At 41.7% G+C, this 19957-nt stretch overlaps 1 long non-coding RNA gene across 2 annotated transcripts in view; it reads left to right on the top strand.

The window, feature by feature from the left end:
• LOC148148318 (uncharacterized) overlaps window positions 1–19957 on the top strand; it is a 64550-nt gene that overhangs the window by 4846 nt on the left and 39747 nt on the right. Inside the window, exon 1 of one of the 2 annotated variants that reach the window (XR_015759194.1) lies at window positions 17645–17765. The exons of the other annotated variant lie outside the window; for it this stretch is intronic. This is a non-coding gene — a long non-coding RNA (uncharacterized LOC148148318). Of the gene's footprint in view, window positions 1–17644; window positions 17766–19957 lie in introns of those variants that run through there. 2 annotated transcript variants of the gene reach the window in all.

Below are 19957 nucleotides of genomic sequence, written 5' to 3'. Positions count from 1 at the left end.
GTTTTTCTGGGACTGAAAATCTTGGTGGAGAGAGATGGAGCACAGAAAGGCACAGCTAATCTTGGGATGTCATTCTGAGTCACCTACACAGAATCCCTGTAGTTCAATTGCTTTCCCAGAAAGATAGCTAAATGTTCACTAATACATTAGGGAAGGAAATCTGCAATACTTACCTGGTCTGGGATACAAGTGATTCGAAATCCACTGGAATGTGAGTGATTACTACATGTCTCTGCAGTGGCCCTCAGAGAGAAAGCTACTCCATTGTATCAAAACTGCAAGATAAATGAAACTAGATGGACCACTTGACATCGGCAAGCCCACCCCCATTTGGCCCTTCAAAATTCTCCATAGTGACATTTGGACACTAGTGCCAAAATTGGGAGAGCTGTTCCACTGACTAATCAAGCAACAAGCTGACATATTCATAAACACAGAATCATACCTTATAGACATGTCCCAGACACCAGCATCTCTGAGTACGTCCTATCCCACCATGCCTAGCCATCAGGCCTATGGCACATGATGATCATTGACACTAAAGATTGGAAGGTTGAACCCTTTTTTCCTTATTTCTTCAATTTTTCTGCCTTTATACTGTATGTTTTGATTTATCTTTCTGTGTTTTAAGATGGCAGCATGATACAATACTTTTCATTGTATTTTGTAACAAATACATGTGAAAAGAAATAAATCAAAAAATAAATAAATCAAATACAGGAAGGAATTGCTCTGTGAGCCCTCAACAATGACTCCAGACCACAGGAAATGTGATGCACTAGATCAAGTATGGATGAGAGAGGGAAAGAGAGAGAGAGAGAGAGAATAGATTTGATTTGTCATTTCTACCATATACAACTGATACAGTAAAAACGTGACAGTGTTCCTCCAGGACCAAGGGTGTTACAAGGACCGCACAAACTATATCCATCCCCATCCCCATCCCCATTCACCTATTGTATTCTATGCTACTTTCTCCCTACCTCACCCCCTCTCATTTATCCCTCCACTCTGCAGGCACTCTGCCTCTATTCCTGATGAAGTGCTTTTGCCCGAAACGTTGATTTTCCTGCTCCTCGGATGCTGCCTGACCTGCTGTGCTTTTCCAGCACCACTCTAATCCAGCACAAACTATACAGTTATACAAGTCCTAAAGTGCATAAGAAGTGGAAAACACGCAAATTACAGTGTAGTAAAAGAATGATAATTAATAGATGTTGTTCTAGCAGCAATTCAAAGTCATGCATAAAAACCTCCTGCCAATAGCTACCTACCACCACAATGAAAATGCATTCCTTCATTTTGTGTGGCACTATCATCGTGTTAAATGCCGTAAACTTCAGATCTAGCTAAACAAACTGGGCATTCATGAGATTCGCTTGGTCATCAGCAGCAGTATGACGGCAGAGGGATCGAGCAACATTGCTGATGGGAACCTTCTGGGGTGAGGGAGGATGTAAGGAGGGAAATTATTTTATGGATGGAACTGAGGCAGTGGAAAGCAACTAAAACCACAATAGGTGTCATGTAAAGACCATCTGTTAGCAGCTCAGAAGCTCTAGATTATATAAGTGCTTAAATTATGCAGCAAAGGCAGAATAGTATTCATGAGTAACTTTAATATTAACATAGACTGGGAGAGACAGAAAAGCACCTGACAGGAAGGTTGTGACTTTCTAGAGTGTGTCCGGGATTATTTCCTACAGCAATATATCTTGGATGTGACAAGGAGACAAGCAATATTGGATCTACTAATGAGCAATGAGTCTGATTTAATTAGTGATTTAATTGTTTGTAAGCATTTATCAAATAATGAACATAACATGATTGAGTTCCATGTAGCAATGTAAGAGATGAGAAAAGTTAGGATTTAACTGCAGCAGACTTTAATTGGATGAGGCAGAGACTGTCATCAATAAACTGGGAAGCTTAACTAATAGGTATATCAATGCAGGAATAGTGGAGCATGTTCATAGAAACATTTAATACTGTTGAGAAGCAGTTTGTACTCTTGAAATGAAAATGCTCGATGCCCTGACCATAATTTGTCAGAGTTCCGTGGATTCAGGATTTGGCCCCCTGGATTGGAAGTTTGCTTATATCACTCCACTCCTCAAAAAGGGTGACAGACAGAAACCAGGGAATTATAGACCAGTGAGGCTAACATCGCTGGTGGGGAAATTATTTGTGTCATAATCAAGCTTAGGCTAACTGATCACTTTGAAATTTTTCAGTTAGTCAGCAAGAGTCAACATGGATCATGAAGGGTAGGTCATGCCTGATAAATCTCATTAATCTTTTTGAAGATGTGATAAAGATGGTGACAGAGGTAAGTGGATGGATGCTGTTTACATGGACTTCCAGAAGGCTCTTGATAAGGTCCGACATAAGAAGCTGTTAGCTAAGGTGGAAGCTCAGGGAATTGAGGGCCAATTACTAACATGGCTAGGAAGTTGGTTGAGGAGCAGGAAATAGAGTGTGTAAAGTGCTCAAAATGGCAGGATGTCAAAGTGATGACAAGCAGAGACTTGTGTCGCGGCATCAATTATTTATAATATTCATTAACAACTTAGATAACTGCATAAAATGTAAAATATCCAAATTTGCTGACAGCATTGTAGACAGTTTGGATGACAGCATAACACTAAAACAAGATATTGATAGATTAGGTGAATAGGCAAAGAAAATGTGATTTTATTCATTTCAGACTGAGAAAGGATAGATCAGACTTTTTTTTTTAGAAGGAACAAAGTTAAATACAGTTGATGTCCAGTCTGTTTTGCAGGTCTAACTGCATAACTCTTTAAAATGCCACAAACAAGTGCAGAAAATAACAGGAGGGCAAATGGAATACTGGCCTTTACATCTTGTCGGGGTGCCAACATTATACTGCAGTTATACAAAATCCTGGTAAAAGCACACTTATGGTTCTGTGAGCAGATCTGGGCACCACACCTTAGGCAGGATGTTTTGGCCCTGAAGGAAGTTCAATTCAGATTTACCTGGATGATACCTGGACTTAAGGGGTTAAATTATGAAGAGAAATTAGACAAATTAGGTATTTATTTTATAGAGTTTAGAAGTTTAATTGGTAATCTAATTGAGGTCTTCGGGATATTAACAGGGAGAGATAAGGTTGATATAGATAATTTACTTCCGCTGGTTGAAGGTTCTAGAACCAGAGTGCATCATCTAAGAATTAGGGCCAGGCCGTTCAGAAGAGATGTTAGAAAGCACTTCTACATGGAAAGAGTAGTGGAGATTTGGAAATCTTTTCCTCAAATAGTGATCAATGCTAATACAATTAAATTTAAATCTGAGACAAATTTTTATTAAAGAAAAATACCAAGGGATACAGACCAAGACAAGCATGTGGAGTTAGGCCTCAAATTAGCCATGGGCTTATTGAATCTTATTGAGGGACTGAATGGCCTATTACTGTTCCTATGTTCCTATCTGACAAGTTACACTGCAGTAATTCACCAAGTCTCTTTTGTCAGTATCTGTCAAACCTGAGACCTTTATAATCTGGAAGGACAAGGAAAACAGATTCATCAAAGCACTACAACCTGCAAGTACCATTCCTAGTCAACACCATCCTGACTTGGAAGTGTATCGCGTCTGCTTCATTGTTGCTGTGTGAAAATACAGGAACTGCTCTGTAACAGCACTGTGGTGACTCTACAGCCCAAGGACTTCAGTGGCTGTAGACGTCAGCTAACCACTGTTTTCTCAAGGGCAGTTAAGGCTGGCTTAGCCAGTGACACTTGCTTCCTATGGATAAATTTGTTAAAAAACTGGAAGTAGTTGATAATCCCTTTAAATAGCATTGGTAGAATATTCTTCCTGCTGCTGAACACCTGTTCAATGGTATAAGGATAAGCGAGGGCATTCTCTGACAGATTTAGCTGCAAAATGGTACAGTTGGCATTAAATAGGCATTACGCTCACCCCCACTAAGTCCTTTAATAAGATGTGAGTAACGTTAAAAGCTAGCTGCATAATGACATGTAACTACTGTCAATTCTTGGAAAAACTCATGCAATAAGGCATTCGTTAACTGCAGTGCCTTTATAAAAGTCAATCTCACAAGCAAATGGTATTTCTGAAATTTCATCATAAATGTTGATTCTTAGTGGATAAATATTAAAGGGTTTGGTTTCCAATTAGTGAGGAAAAGTTTATAAGCAATTGCAATATCTATAATCTGAATTTATGTTCACACAAACATATCTAGTTAATGATGGGAAAAATATTTTGAAAAAGCAGTTGCTTACATTGGTTTCTCTAATAGAGAACCTTCAGTGGAACATTATAGGAGTCTGAGGGACGTGGACGATGGGGCAAGATGTGTTGCAGAGACATCATTTCATTCTCTATGCTTTCGACAAGCAGCATTGCGAGTTTCTCACCAGACAGTGGTGAAATGCCAAGTGATGGAATTAATACTTGTTAATCACCTTGGTAATGGCACAATTTTCCTCTTATTCAGGCTCCCATCTTGCCAAACTCACTAAGTAAGGTCAACGTTGGGACAACCTACAAAAGAAATCAGAGCAAGTACCTGGCAGATTTTCCTTACTGTTTACTCCAAATGATATCCGTATAACCTGCGACCAGAGTACAACACAGGCCATGATCAAGCAGCTCCAGGCAATCCTCATGCATGGATATTGGCATCTGCCAACTCATCACAACCATCCTGGCATTTCTCCATTGTGTTGGCTCTGTGCTCAGGAAGCATTGACTTGCATTGCAGAGTGGACCAGAAGCTAATCTTGAAAAGCTGCAGTAGGCACCCAGCTCACAGATAGGACCAGGCTGCATCTCAGGGATACTCATGTGCTCTCTTAGTGCTTGTTCACTTAGCACCTAACTGCAAGCAAATGTTAAGAGAGTAGTCCTCAGTAAACTCCATGGAGGCAGCTGTCAGTCAGGGCATTCCAACCAAGGGCAGCCTCCCATACCAACCTGGAGAATTGACCTTGGTCAGGCATCTGGTCAGAGTTTTTTCAGTCAGGGAGTCTGTCTCTCTGCAATGCAGGGAGTGGGTTACAGTCAGTATGTTGGCTCTGTAGTGATAGGTCTGGGATGAGGGCTAACATAGTGGGGAGATACAGACACCAGTCAGGGTCTAGCCTTGTCTTGCCCAAGGCAGTCCTGTAACGTCAGTCCATATGGTCTATCCACAGAAGCTAAGGCAAGGAGAGGACAAGCACAGCTGTTGCTTGTGGAACTGAACGTTAGCTGAGGATGCCAGATTAGTTTTTCACACTGGGCCTTCAGGCTATGGGAGGAAATGCAGTTCCGCTGTGAATGAGACAGCAGGATTTACAGGTGGTGCAGGTACGCTGGTATTGCTGGCAAGAGCATAATGTGAGAGGGGGACTTGTCCACAGTCAGGAGCACCCTGACCAGTATCAAAGTGAATAGGTAAATGACCACACTCAGCATGGTCACCTCATATTGCCAGAGGCTGGGCGGGATAGGTAGGCAGGTTGAGGTGTATATGGATGTATTGGATGGGAACTTGGGGAATTGTGAAGTCTATGAGGTTAACAAGATGGGTGGCCACTAAGAAAGGGATGTAGGTGTTTGGAAGCTCTCTGTTACTGAGGCTGAAGCTGGGAGCTATCGGTGGAGGAGCACACACTGTCACTTCCACCATGTTGGACATTGAAAGTGATTGATGGGGAAGAAAGTGGTTGTGACCACATTCAGAAAGGGCACAGTAAGTGATATGAGTTCTGAAGGACTGCAGCACACACAGATCATTAGACTTTTAAAGGGAAAGAACATTAGTCTGAGGTCCATGTAATGTACAGCACACAGGCATGCAAATTGCCTATTCCCTGGTCATCTGACAACATTGACCGTCTCGGTATTTTGCATCTCCCTAGCGCAGCCACTAAAAGACAACTATTTGACAGTTACACATTTGTGCACAGAAGGAGCCAAATGTTTGGGTTTTTGAACAAGGAGGGACAAACATTCACCATGACCCAACACCATGTGTATGCATTGCTCCTCCTGCATCCAAATGGTGCAGTAGATTCACAGCACAGAGCAAGGTTGCATGGGACCATAAAGTGCTGCCAGATGGTGTGAGCATGTATTTAATGACTACACAGAGAGTGTCACAACCAGATGACAGTTAACACCAGAAATATATATGCATCAACTGAGAATGCGTTCAAGCTGTTTTCATCCATGTCACCAAAGTGCCCTCAATAAGTTTCCTCTTGCTCTCTCTCCCATTATGTCTCAGTGGATTTCCTGGTTCCGAAGCTGGGGTGGAAGAAACCTGTTGAGTAGCTTGGCTCGTCGACTGTGGATGGGTGACCCTGGGTCTTCTAATCCTCTTCAGCCCTCCTCAGCTGGAATTTCTAAAAGTGGAACAGTGGAGCTCTTGGACACCTCTGCAGTGTCCTGACTGCGAAGTGCCAAGGGACCTGTGTGTGGTTCCACCTTCAGCTGGGTGCCTTTTGAAACCGTGCTGTCTCCTGGTGAGGGTTGGTGGCCTTGGACTGTGATCCCTGCCTCACCCTGTCACTATACCTTCAGTCCTGAGGTTTAAATCATGGGGTCATAGATTACAGCTCTCTGTAACTCTCCAACAGCCCTATAAGTTCCTGGGGCTAGTTCTCCACAGCAGCCACCAATCTGCCCAAGGAGCCAGACAGTTGAACATATGACTCTCAGCTCTGCTGGAACTCCTGGGCAATGAATACCATTGCATTCTGTGTCCCTGTCACCCACTGTTGTTCCTCCCTGTGAATGTGGATGTCGACCCTGACTGCCAACACTGCCTGAGGCTGAGCAGGTTCCTGGTCTCCAGCAGACCTTCCTTAGCCAACTGTGGAGCTGTTGCAGTGAAGTCCTCACCAGATTGTGTCCCCCATTCTCTTTGCCTACAGATCCCCACCTCACCTCCCAGGTGTCAGCATCTGACCAGATAGAGAAGTGTTCAGGGAACAGCCTTGCTAATGCATCCTCAAAGGTCCAGGAGGAACTTCTGGGAGAGTCAGAAATTTTTCCACAGAGATTATGGGGAGGCTGCCAGAGCCTGCAATACTGTACATAAAAACATAGAAAATAACAGCAGCCCCTGGGGGCTGCTCTACCATTTATTATGATCATAGCTCATCATCCAACTCAATAGTCTGTTCCCACTTTTCCCTCATCCTTTGATTCCTTTAGTGAATTCCACAGGTTCAGCATTCTCTAGGTGAAGCAATGTATCTCCATCCCAAACCTAAATGGTTTACCCCATATCCTTAGACTGTGACCCCTTGATTCTGGACACCCCTGTCATTGGGAATGTCCTTCTTGCATTTACACTGTCTAGTCTTGTTAGAACTTTATAGATTTCTATGAGAGGTTCACCTCATTCTTCTGAACTCCAGTGAATATAATTTTAACAGATTCAATCTCTCCTCATACCTCAGTTCCACCATCTCAGGAACTGCTCAGATAAACTTTCATCACACTTCCTCTATAGGAGGAGTATCGTTCTTCACATAAAAAGACCATAACTGGAAGCATTATTCCTCCTGTGGTCTCACCAGGGCCCTGTATAATTGCAGCAAGACCTCCCTGCTCCTGTATTCAAATTCTCTCGCTATGAAGCCTAACATAGCCTTTGCCTTTTTTACTGCCTGCTGCTCCTGCATGCTTACCTTCTGTGACTGGTGTATGAGGACACCCAGGTCTCATTAGCAATAAATTGAGGAATGGGAGTGTGTATTCAGATAATAAACCACTTATTGTTTTTGCTCCCAAAATGGATAACCTCACATATGCTGCATCTGCCATGCTTTTGTTCACTCACTCAACTTGCCCAAATCACACTTAAACACCAATGCATCCTTCTCATAGCTCACCCTCCCACTCAGCATTTGTCATTTACAAATCTGAAGATACTACATTTAATTCTCACATCCAAATAATTAATACATATTGTGAACAGCTTGGATCCTAGCACCGATCCTAGTGATAACCTGCTAGTCACTGCTTGCTATTTAGAAAAATACCCATTTACTAAAACCTTCTAAAAGTCCAACTCAATCAAATTCATTGGCTCCCCCTCATCAAATGCCTTGCATCCTTGAAAATTCCAGTAGATATGGCCAGCATAATTTCCCTTTTGTAAATTCATGCTGACTCTGTCCAATCCAGTCACTGTTTTCTAAATGCTCAGCGAAGATAAAAGAGAGCAAAGATATCATGGCTAGTGGTTAAAAGTGGTATGCAGTGATTGAGACTGATGGTGTATTAATGTGAGAATCAGAGTTGAAAAGTGTGGCACTGGAAAAGCACAGCAGTTCAGGCAGCATCTGAGGAGCAGGAGAGTCAACGTTTCGGACATAAACCCTTCATTATGCCTGACCTATTGTGCTTTTTCAACGCCACACTTTTTCACTCTGACTCTCTAACATCTGCAGTCCTCACTTCCTCTCTATTAATGTGAGAAGTGCTGTGGAATGCAGAGTAATACTTAATCAGGTGGCAGGACATGGAGTTTTCAATATTCCTAAGGGAGAGGTCCCAGTCTTCCCTACGAGAGGTTCAGGATTCTCTTCTTATAGGGGATGAGGATACAGATTGTTTGCCTCCCCCATCTCTCTATTGAAAGAATAGTGGGGAATGGGTGAGATGATAGTGTGTGCCCCAGATGCTAGTACGTTGCATATGAGAGAAAGATGGTGAGAGATACTGAAGGCTGAGGAGGCAGCACAGAGTGCATGTAAGGTGAGTCGTGTGGGTTGTTCTAGCAGGAGGTAGAGGAGAGAACAAATGAGGGAGGATGCTGCAATGAGAGTGAGATCGGCCTTTGTGGGAGATGAGTGCAATGGCAGAGAAGGAGAGAGTATAAGGTGGCAGAGAAAAGAGTGAAATTCCCCCTGGCAGAGTGAAAAAGGTCATTGACCTTGTTTCTGCATTTCTGGCAGTTCCTTTACACCCTGGAGATACAACTGACCCAAGTTGTGATCTCAGACTGAGCTGGCAGGGTCTGGTTGTGAGACTTCCACTCTAGGTCCTCCAGGAAGAGGACATCTCTCCACTGGGCCACAACATTTGGACTTTCAGGTTCCTGTTGGAGAACCATAATGTCATTTTCCTTTCCTCCAACATGTTCACACTCTGTCCTTAACTGACCAGTACAGTTTCAGATTACCATTTCTTGTCTGGTAGCTTTGGTGTGCTTAGTGGTGCAGCCCGGCTCCCCCAGCGTCTGCCTCTTCTCCCTAGCCTGTCTGCTCAGTTACTGCACGCTGCTCTCTTTCCAGGAGAATATGATTTTAAAGATGGTGCACGTGTAAGGGTGATGTTTTTCTTCGCATGTCTGCTGAGTGGCATGCTGTTCTGTGAATTTACTGGGCCTCACAGTGACAAATCCTCCAAAATCCTGAACACAATTCGAAATAAGGCAAAAGAATGAAAGATTCATCCCTCAGTTTTTTTTTGTTCCTGAAAGAGATACATGGGCTGCTTTACAGTCATCATATTAATGAAAGAAATGTGTATCTAAATCTATAATAATTTTTTGGGGTTTTTAAAAAATAGCACTTTTTTGTGCATTTAAGTAACCATGACCAAGGAGTTTTATTTTCCAGTAACAAGCCTAGAGGTTAGGTTTGAGAGCTTTTTTTCTAAATAATCCACCATTCAAAGGATTTATTTTAAGCTCCTTTTCAGTCATTCTGCTTTTCAGGTTCATATCACAATTCTTGGTTGCTATTTTCACGCAATGATCTATGACAGATATAGAGTAAATGGAACTGAAAGCAGAATTAAGAACCAGCAGCAGGATTTTGGATGAGCTGAAGCTTAGAGAAGGCCTAGTTTGGGACATTGACCAGAATAGCATTGGAATCAGTAAGTCTAAAGTATCTATTGAAGGATTATAAATGTGAACCTGTAATGAGAGTGTAGCTTCTAAAATTTGCCAAGTGTGTCTCATTTGAAGTTTCTTTAACACCATCAAAATCTGATAGAATTTCTTCCTGAATAGATAAATGTAAATTGCTTTTCTCTATTATGATCAACACTGCACTTGCACATTTACTTTGTACTCAATCATTGGGTTAGAGACTTCATTAGCTTTTGTAACCATACCAAATAATGTTGTGCATTTCAGTTTTGAACTGAGTTTGTCTTTCAGAGCACTTGTTCAATTGCTGTATGTGAACATTCTCCTATAAAATTAAAAGACCATAAAACAAATTATGAAAACTGAAGTTAAGGGTTCTATGCCTTCCTTTTCTCAACATGAATGAAAACTTATTTCACCAACTACTCCATTTTGATTTGGAACCATTTTTAACTCTTAGTCTGAAACCAATGGGAATTCCCACTCAAGAGTTTGAGTTGGAAGTCCAGCTAATTTTAACCACTTGAACTTGTGAATGCTGCTGGTCAGACTCTGTGTCATTTCATGCAGAATAGGTTGGGGGTGGAGGATGAAGTCCAGACAGTTCAATGTCAGTAGAAGGCTGCTGGCAACAAGATTAATCTGAGGTTGGGAGTGATGTAGGTAGGGATAAGAAGAGCATGGGTGTCAAATGAAACCTGGGGGAGCAGAACACCAGATACTCCTTATAGGGATGAAAGGTAAATACTTAACCCTTGCAAGGAAAATCTTCAACAAACCTTCCGTGGACTAATGGTGCCTTGACAATTTGATCTGGAACAGTCAGCCAATGCAACTGAGTGTAACTCAAGCTGCTGCTGCATTTTGGGAAAGCAAATCTTAGCAGGACTTATACACTTAATGGTAAGGTCCTAGGGAGTGTTGCTGAACAAAGAGACCTTGGAGTGCAGATTCATAGCTCCTTGAAAGTGGAGTCGCAGGTTGATAGGATAGTGAAGAATGTGTTTGGTATGCTTTCCTTTATTGGTCAGAGTATTGAGTACAGGAGTTGGGAGGTCGTGTTGCGGCTGTACAGGACATTGGTTAGGCCACTGTTGGAATATTGTGTGCAGTTCTGGTCTCCTTCCTATTGGAAAGATATTGTGAAACTTGAAAGGATTCAGAAAAGACTTACAAGGATGTTGCCAGGGTTAGAGGATTTGAGCTATAGGGAGAGGCTAAACAGGCTGGGGCTGTTTTCCCATGAGTGTCGGAGGCTGAGGGGTGACCTTATAGAAGTTTACAAAATCATGAGGGGCTTGGATAGGAGAAATAGACAAAGTCTTTTCCCTGATGTCGGGGAGTCCAGAACTAGAAGGCATCGGTTTAGGGTGAGAGGGGAAAGATTAATTCTGAGTAATTAAGGGGCAACTTTTTCACGCAGAGGGTGGTACGTGTTTGGAATGAGGTGCCAGAGGAAGGGGTGGAGGCTGGTATAATTGCAACATTTAAAAGGCATTTGGATGGGCATATGAATAGGAAGGGTTTGGAGGGATATGGGCTGGGTGCTGGCAGGTGGGACTAGATTGGGTTGGGATATCTGGTCGGCATGGATGGGAGGGACCGAAGCATCTGTTTCTATGCTGTACATCTCTATGACTCTATGTCAACCCAAGCTTACATTTTTTGTTGAGGCTTTTCCTGGAATCTGGTGGGAAGATCACCCACTGCCAGAACCAATGGTTTCAATATTGTCAGTCAACAGAAAATGCAGCCAGTCCCTTTAATTATTTCTTCACTCTTTTCCTGCTAACTGGAATTGGATAAAATTATCCCTTCTATGTCCTGGTGTAGTTTGAATAGTGACAGGAATAAAAATAAGGATTGCACTGTCTTGGAAGCCACCATTTTTTGTAGTTTGTGTGAATGCCTGCCTCCTGTTTTGTCATTACCAGAGGGCACCAAGTACTTAATTTTGTCAATTTCCACCGATCTATTCTATATTTTCTTGAACATGATCAGACTATTTTTCTCCCTCCTTTGCTGTAGTGATTCATATTCAAACCGTTTGATCAAGCATGTGACATTGGTATATTGCCCATATTGTCTGTTAACATGTGATTTTTCACTAATTGAACGCTACCATGCTGTTGGAAGTCACTACAAGAATATACTTCAAGTTTAATTATCAAGAGGGCTCAATTTTGATTTGTTTTGTAGGTTGTCATGTACATGATATCCCCTAGTATCAACATTAGATGCTTTGTTGAGCATCAGTACTGTGCCAGTCATTATGTAAACCAAAATACTCAGAATTAATCTTAGAGTTGAGTTTGATTACTGAAGGACTTATAGTTAAGTTTGATCATCTTCATATCACATAAACTGTCTAACAAAAGTTATTTGATGATCAGGATTAGAAACTGCCTTTCCAAAGTAGAGCATACTAAAGCCAATTGAAATTCCCCAAAATGTTGCACCATCTGAAATCAGATAACTAAGCACAGATGAAGAAACCATTTTGGAAGTTAAATCATTCGGCTAGTTCTTATAGAGTATGTGACATCTGTTTTGCTAAAATTGTGATGGTACGCTGTTTGTGCCTTCTTTCACTTTTCAATTGCAGCCTCATTAGTACTTTGCCATCTGGCATGAACAAGCTTAGATGGTGTAACTATGGATCTTTACTGTCCACCACACCCACTTTTTCGTTACCTCAATCTTCCCCCTTCTGATCTCCCACTTTCAGATCCAAAAATTGCTCCCTTCCCAGTCACAGCACACTGACCAGTAAAAGAGAGATCAATGGTACAACACTCGAGCCACCAGCTCAGATACAGGCAGCACATGAGGAGGCTAGAGTGAAGTAGGGATCTGCATGTAGTGACCAATTAGACATGTTTGGGTTTCATCCTGGCCCTAGATAAGGGGTGTTTGATTGACTAGCTCAGCACCAGACAAGGTGACAAGTTCTTCTATGTGAAGCTCAAATAAGGATGCTGTTGGGATGTCAAACAGGAGAAGGCTGATGGCCATGCACACTGAGATGCTGGATGTTTTTGCTGGTGTTTCAATTGACCTCTTGTCATGTTAAAGAGAGAGTGGAGAAATCCAGCTCCAACTTGGCAGAGTGCACAGTTCCTCATCCTCACAAGCCTCTGCTCCATCTCCCTGAGGTGTTGGAAACACAGAGACACTGCAGCTGCAGCCCTTATGTTAATTGTAGCCTTTATATGGTCAGGTATGAGCTATAAGGAGAGGCTAGAAAAACTCAGGTTGTTTCCTCTGGAGGCTGAGAGGCGACTTGATAGAAATCTATAAAATTATGAGATGCATTGACAGGATTGACGGTCTGAATCTTCGCCCCAGAGTTGAAATGTCTAATACAAGGGGAATATGTATTTAAGGTGAGAGGGGGAAAGTTCGAAGGAGATGTGAGGGGCAAGTTTTTTTTACACAAAGCATGTTAGGAGTCTGGAACTCGCTGCCAGGGCTGGTGGTGGAGGCAGATTATACAGGAGTATTTTAAGGGATTTTTTGATAAGTACATGAATATGTAAGGAATGGAGGGATATGGACCAAGGGCAGGCAGAAGGGATTAGTGTAATTTGGTGTCATGTTCAGCACAACATGCAGAAGGCATGACAGAAGGATTAAAACTGCTCTTCCAGATCATTATTAAGACAACTGACTCACAATTTAAGGAGAGGTAGTGTGACATATTTGTTGGGAAATTTTGGGTAACTTCAGCTCAGATATTGACGATTTAAGATTTGGAACTGTATCCGGGAGTATCCATCAATATTTCTGCTACAATGGTATTAGTTCGCTCCTCTTGAAAAGACCGAGAAAACAGTCCTAATTTCTTCCTAACAGAGGAGCTTATTGACAGACTGAGTGAGGTTCTACTATAGAGGATTTGAGTATGATAACAACCACTCCTTCTGCAAACAGATCATCAAGTGCTTTACTGAGGGGGACTTTCATCTTACAGCAGCACCCTTACTATTTATATATTCAGCCCAAGGTGGAATTATTTATTAAATATTGACACTTTCCCTGGAGGAATGGCCTGGAAAAGGCCATAGCCATAATCAAGAGGTTTATCAAACAAAACTGTCAATCAATCATGAAAGATAGGTTGCAAAGGAACCAAGCTGAGGTCTGGCTAAAGTCTTGGAAGACTTGATTGCTAATTGAACCAAGATGGCAAGAATGTAATGTAACAGTGAGAAGTAAGGATGGAGGCAACAGCTGTTGCACCCATTGCTGTTCTGTTGGTCAGTCCGTGTAGCAAAGCCTGATGATATCCCAGGCGGTGCAGAGGGTTATGCTAACATTGAAAGGTTACATTCAGATATCCACCATTGCCAAGGTCAAGGAATATGAAATTTGGAACATTTATGAAGATTTTGCTTTCTAAGGAATTGACAGTCCTGGGTCCATCCTAGGTCATTAGGTCTTCGCTGAAGCTGTAAGAGAACAGTCAATGAGAAAATCCAAGGCACATCAATCTCAGGTGACCCCTGACCAGGGTTCCAGAAGAAATACTGATGAGGGGGTTAAAATTAAAGTCTGGGATAGTCTTGAAATCAGTCATGTAGTTATGCCCAATTTCTTCATAACAACCTGTTTAGGCATAGAATTAATTGTTACACAGAGAGCAATGAGATAAAGTGAATTGAGAATCTAGACAAGATGGTTCCGTTATCATGGCAACTCACTGACCCAAAGCTGAATGTGAGATAACAGAGGATTATAGGAAGTTGATAATTATAAATGTGTTCTGAAAACTGTGTTTCTGAGAAGTTTTTTTTAAAATAGGTATCCAAGATGACCTTCTACCTTGCACATAATTGAATAAAATCTTTGCTTCCTGGACTTGCGCAACTTGAGGGTTCACAAACGTTTGATTTTCACCGCGACAGGCTGACTGGAGTGTCATGTGCTTAACAAAATGGCTGAAGGAGTAGCAAACCCCACTTCTGTGGTCTGTGGCTTGAATCTGTGGTCTGTGGCTTGTATCTGTGGTCTGTGGTCAGTATCTCCAGTGAGTCTGTGGTTCAAAATGCCATAGCTCTTGTCTCTCTTAGTCTCTTGTTAGCTTACTAATGTATCTTTTACCATCTCATTTCTGATTTCTACTTTTTTTTTGTTTTATTTATTGTTTCTAACACTTGGTTAAAATCAGCTACATTGGTACTACATGAAATAGGATTTCCAATTTCCAGACACAATTGTAAATGTTGTGCATTTTGTATTTTTTGTTAATTCATTCTTAAGGCTGACATTTTTTGGAAAGTTGGCATTTGTTTCTCAGTCCGAATTTGTTGAATAATGGGTTAACATTTGAAAAAATAGAAAGCTCTGCCAGTACTGATGTAATTGATCACATGATGGAGAAACTTTGAAGGAAGGAGTAACTCGTAGACCTTGTTCTAAATTAAAATGTCATTTATTATTGTTAAAATGTGAATTAACAGTTACCTTGAAGAACCTCCAGCAACGTTTCTTAACAATGTAGGGCACCCAACTTGCTGTAAGTGTAACCTCCACAAAAGCAGACAGTTGACCTGAAAAAGTGACAATGGACTTTCTTGAACTAGTACAGCAGTTTGATACAACTATATGATGACTTGACTACTTTGGAGAACAACCAAGATTCAGTGACATTGATGTGGAACTGGAATCACATATAGGAGAAAGTGAGGTCTGCAGATGCTGGAGATCAAAGTTGAAACTTTATTGCTGGAACAGCACAGCAGGTCAGGCAGCATCCAGGGAACAGGAGATTCGACGTTTCGGGCACAGGCCCTTCTTCAGGAATCCTGAAGAAGGGCCTGTGCCCGAAACGTCGAATCTCCTGTTCCCTGGATGCTGCCTGACCTGCTGTGCTGTTCCAGCAATAAAGTTCAAACTGGAATCACATATAGACCAATCTGGTTAAGGACGATATGTTTCTTTCCTCCATGGATGTTAATCACCTAGTTGGGATTTTATAACAAACTCATAGTTTCCTGGCCACCAAAACTGGCTTTTTATATCCAGCTTTTTCAAATTCAATATTAATTGCCAGACTGCCAATTAATATTGGGACTAGTAACCAAAGTATTGTGGAGGCAATAATAAGAGTGAGGGGAATGGCCAACATAATTGATTAGAGTGTGCACGTAGTAATGCTAACAGTTTAGGTTCAATGCCTATACTGGTTGACTGGTAGATTTTTGGGGCCTGTGTCTTTACGAATATAGCATCATGGAATCATGATTAGTAATGAGGATTCAGTGTCATGGGCAGCACGGTGGCACAGTGGTCAGCACTGCTGCCTCACAGTGCCCGAGACCCAGGTTCAATTCCCGCATCAGGCTACTGACTGTGTGGAGTTTGCATATTCTCCCCGTGTCTGTGTGGGTTTCCTCCGGGTGCTCTGGTTTCCTCCCATAGTCCAAAAATGTGCAGGCCAGGTGAACTGGCCAAGCTAAATTGCCCATAGTGTTAGGTGAAGGGGTAAATGTAGGCGAATGGGTTTGGGTAAGAGGTGGGTTGGTGTGGACTTGTTGGGCCGAAGGGCCGCTTTCCACACTGTAACTAATCTAATAGAGAGGACTATTGCTTTTTTATTTTCCTAACAAGTCTATCATGTGGTCTGTTATCATATACTCTTTGCCAGTTCTTATACACAATGTGATTAGAAGGTCAATGGGAATGGAATATCTGTTAACATTCACAGAGCAGAGAAAAATAGCAGTTCTGACTGTCGGTAAGTATATTGTGATATTCCCCTATGTGTTAGTACTAAGACCATTTATTTCTTAAATTCATATTAATGGCCTGGATTTGGTCATAAAAGGCCGAATTTCAAAACAGCAGCTGATACAAGCTTTGAAGTATAGTGAACAATGTGAAGGATAGCAGTGTCCTTCAGCAAGAAACACAAACAGTGAAATATGAAGACATATATGCCAGATGAAAATTAATGCAGAGAAATATAAAGTGATTTATTTTGGGAAAGAGAATGTATAGAGGCCATATAAATGAAATGATGTAATTTTAAAGGACGTTCAAGAAAAAAAAAACTTACATTTAGATTCCCTACAGTGTGGAAACTTAGATTACTTACAGTGTGGAAACAGGCCCTTCAGCCCAACAAGTCCACACCGATCCACCGAAGTGCAACCCACTACATTTACCCCTTTACATAACACTACAGGCAATTTAGCATGGCCAATTCACCTGACCTGCACGTCTTTGGACTGTGGGAGGAAACCGGAGCACCCAGAGGAAACCCACGCAGACATGAGGAGAATGTGCAAACTTCACACAGTCAGTCGCCTGAGATGGGAATTGAACCCGGGTCTCTGGCGCTGTGTGGCAGCAGCGCTAACCACTGTGCCACCGTGCTGCCCACTTCAGCCCAACAAGTCCACACCGACCCTCCGAAGAGTAACCCACCCAGTCCCATTTCCCTCTGACTAATGTACCTGACACTATGGGCAATTTGGCATGGCCAATTCACCTGACCTACACATCTTTGGACTGTGGGAGGAAACCGGAGCACCCGGAGGAAACCCACACTACGACCGTTTATGACCACCTGATGTCCTGAAGTGTTTTACAGCAAATAAACTATTTTTGGACTGTAGTCATTATTCGAATGTGTAATGTCAGTCAATTACACTCAGCAAACGTTTACAAATGCCACTGGGATAATGAACAGCTTTTATTTTGTGATGTTGATTGATGGATGAATATTCGCCAAGATGTCAGCGATAATACCCCTGTTCTTCATCAGACTTGTGCTATAGGAATATTTACATCAACCTAAGAAGGAAGTACTTCATTGAACATCTCATTCAAAGAACAACACCTCCAAGAGTGCAAGACATCCTCATTGCCTATTTTATATACTCAGGTACGAGGGTGGAATCTTGTTGGGGATGATGCATGGTCAGTGACAAGAGAGGAGGTCTATGTTAAAGAGATCAAAGGGTATGGGAGAAAGCAGGAGCATGACACAGTCAGTTCTGCTACAACATGGTAGTTCCGTTCTCATGCGATCCCGAGTTACAAGAAAATCATGTAATAGCAGCACCATTTAAACTAATGGGGCCAGAATCAGATTATAAACAATACATGATTTGAAAGTTCATACTTTAGAAACAGTGCCCCCATTTTTTTCAGTTGCATTATAGCTAATTTGCATTCATGAAATGTGCATTATAGCAGAACAACCTGTACTGAATATATTGAATAGTGGAGGGGGCTTTAAGGGCTGAATGGCCTACTACTCCTACTTTCTATGTTTCTATATTTCTAAACTCACACATTAAAATCAGTGGTTAGACCTTAGCTGGCAGATTGGATCCAATTCTGGGCACCATTTTGAAAAGATGTTAATATCTTGGAGTGAATGCAGATGAAATTTACCAGAATAGTGCCAAGGATGAGGACCTCCAGTTCTGGGGAGAGAATAGGGACATTTAGATTGTTCTCCTTAAGGCAGTGAACTTACAATGAGATATAGAGTCATAGAGTCATGGAGATGTACAGCACGGAAACAGACCCTTCAGTCCAACTCATCCATGCTGAACAGATATCCCAATCTAATATAATCCCACCTGGCAGCACCCAGACCATATCCATCCAAACCCTTCCTATTCATATACCCATACAGATACCTTTTAAATGTTACAATTGTACTAGCATCCACCACTTCCTCTGGCAGCTCAGTCCATACACGTATCACCCTCTGTATGAAAAAGTTGCCTCTTAGGTCTCTTTTTTTATCTTTCCCCTCCCACCCTAAAGCTATGCCCTCTAGTTCTGGATTCCCCCACCTCAGGGAAAAGACTTTGTCTATTTCTCCTATCCACGCCCATTATGATTTTATAAACCTCTATAAGGTTACTCCTCAGCCTCCGACACTCCAGGGAAAAAAAGCCCCAGCTTATTCAACCTCTCCCTATAGCTCAAATCCTTCAACCCTGGCAGGATCCTTGTAAATCTTTTCTGAACCCCTTCAAATTTCACAACGTCCTTCTGATAGGAAGGAGACCAGAATTGCATGCAGTTTTCCAAAAGTGGCCCAACCAATATCCTTACAGTCGCAACATCACCTCCCAACTCCTATACCTAATACTCTGACCAATAAAGAAAAGCATACCAAAAGCCTTCTTCACTATCCTATCTACCTGTGACTCTACTTTCAAGGAACTATGAACCTGGAATCCAAGGTCTCTTTATTCAGCAACACTCCCTCGTACCTTACCATTAAGTGTATAAGTCCTGCTAAGATTTGCTTTCCCAAAACGCAGTGCCTCACATTTATCTAAATTAAACTCCAATTGATTGAGTTGCCCATTGTGTTTTTGATGGAATAGATCAGGGAATAAAACTTTGAGTGACAGGACAATTGACAACTAGAGGGTACAAAACTGATTGGCAACAAAAACAGAAAGAGGACAGCAGTTTTTTTTAATAGATGCAGTATCTATTATCTTCCTCTTCACTACCATAGGGTACAGGGGAATGACAGATGTGATCATGAGTTTATTCTGTGACCTAGAAGATGCTGCCTGAAAAGGTGTGGTAGCAGATTCAACAATAGCATTCAAAATTGCATTGTACACATATTTGAAGAGGAAAATAAAAGTGTAATGGATAGATGGTAAGGGAGTAGAAATAAATGGGTAAGGGTAGCTTTTTCGAAAACCTTGGCTCAGTGGGTCAAAATGGCTGCCTTCTGTCCTGTATGATTCCATACTTAATTCAATTGTTCAAACCTTTGTAATACAAACACAATAACATTATCACTTTAAATCAAAGCATTGTGGGGCAAAAGCAGGAAAGAGGACGTGAGGAATGTAGGATCAGCCATCATCCTGTTAAATGACAAAGCAGGCTTTGAGGAGCTAAACAGCCACCTCTTGTTTCTATTTATTATGGTCTAACATACTCTGATATTCAAGATTTTATCATCATGTGTTGGGCTTCTATCATTTCTCAAAAGTTTACTCAATACTTTTTAAAAGTACAGTGCTTATTAGTTACAAGCAGAGTATTTGAGTGAACATTTTGAATTTGGTAAGTGGACTGTGCCATATC

Source organism: Chiloscyllium plagiosum, unplaced genomic scaffold (genome assembly GCF_037043375.1).
Source record: "Chiloscyllium plagiosum isolate Xiang-an unplaced genomic scaffold, Cpla_swu_hap1 HiC_scaffold_13, whole genome shotgun sequence".
In the NCBI taxonomy this organism is placed as follows: Eukaryota; Metazoa; Chordata; class Chondrichthyes; order Orectolobiformes; family Hemiscylliidae; genus Chiloscyllium; species Chiloscyllium plagiosum.
Note: the sequence above shows the minus strand (reverse complement) of the source record. Positions and strands in the feature narration are given on the sequence as shown.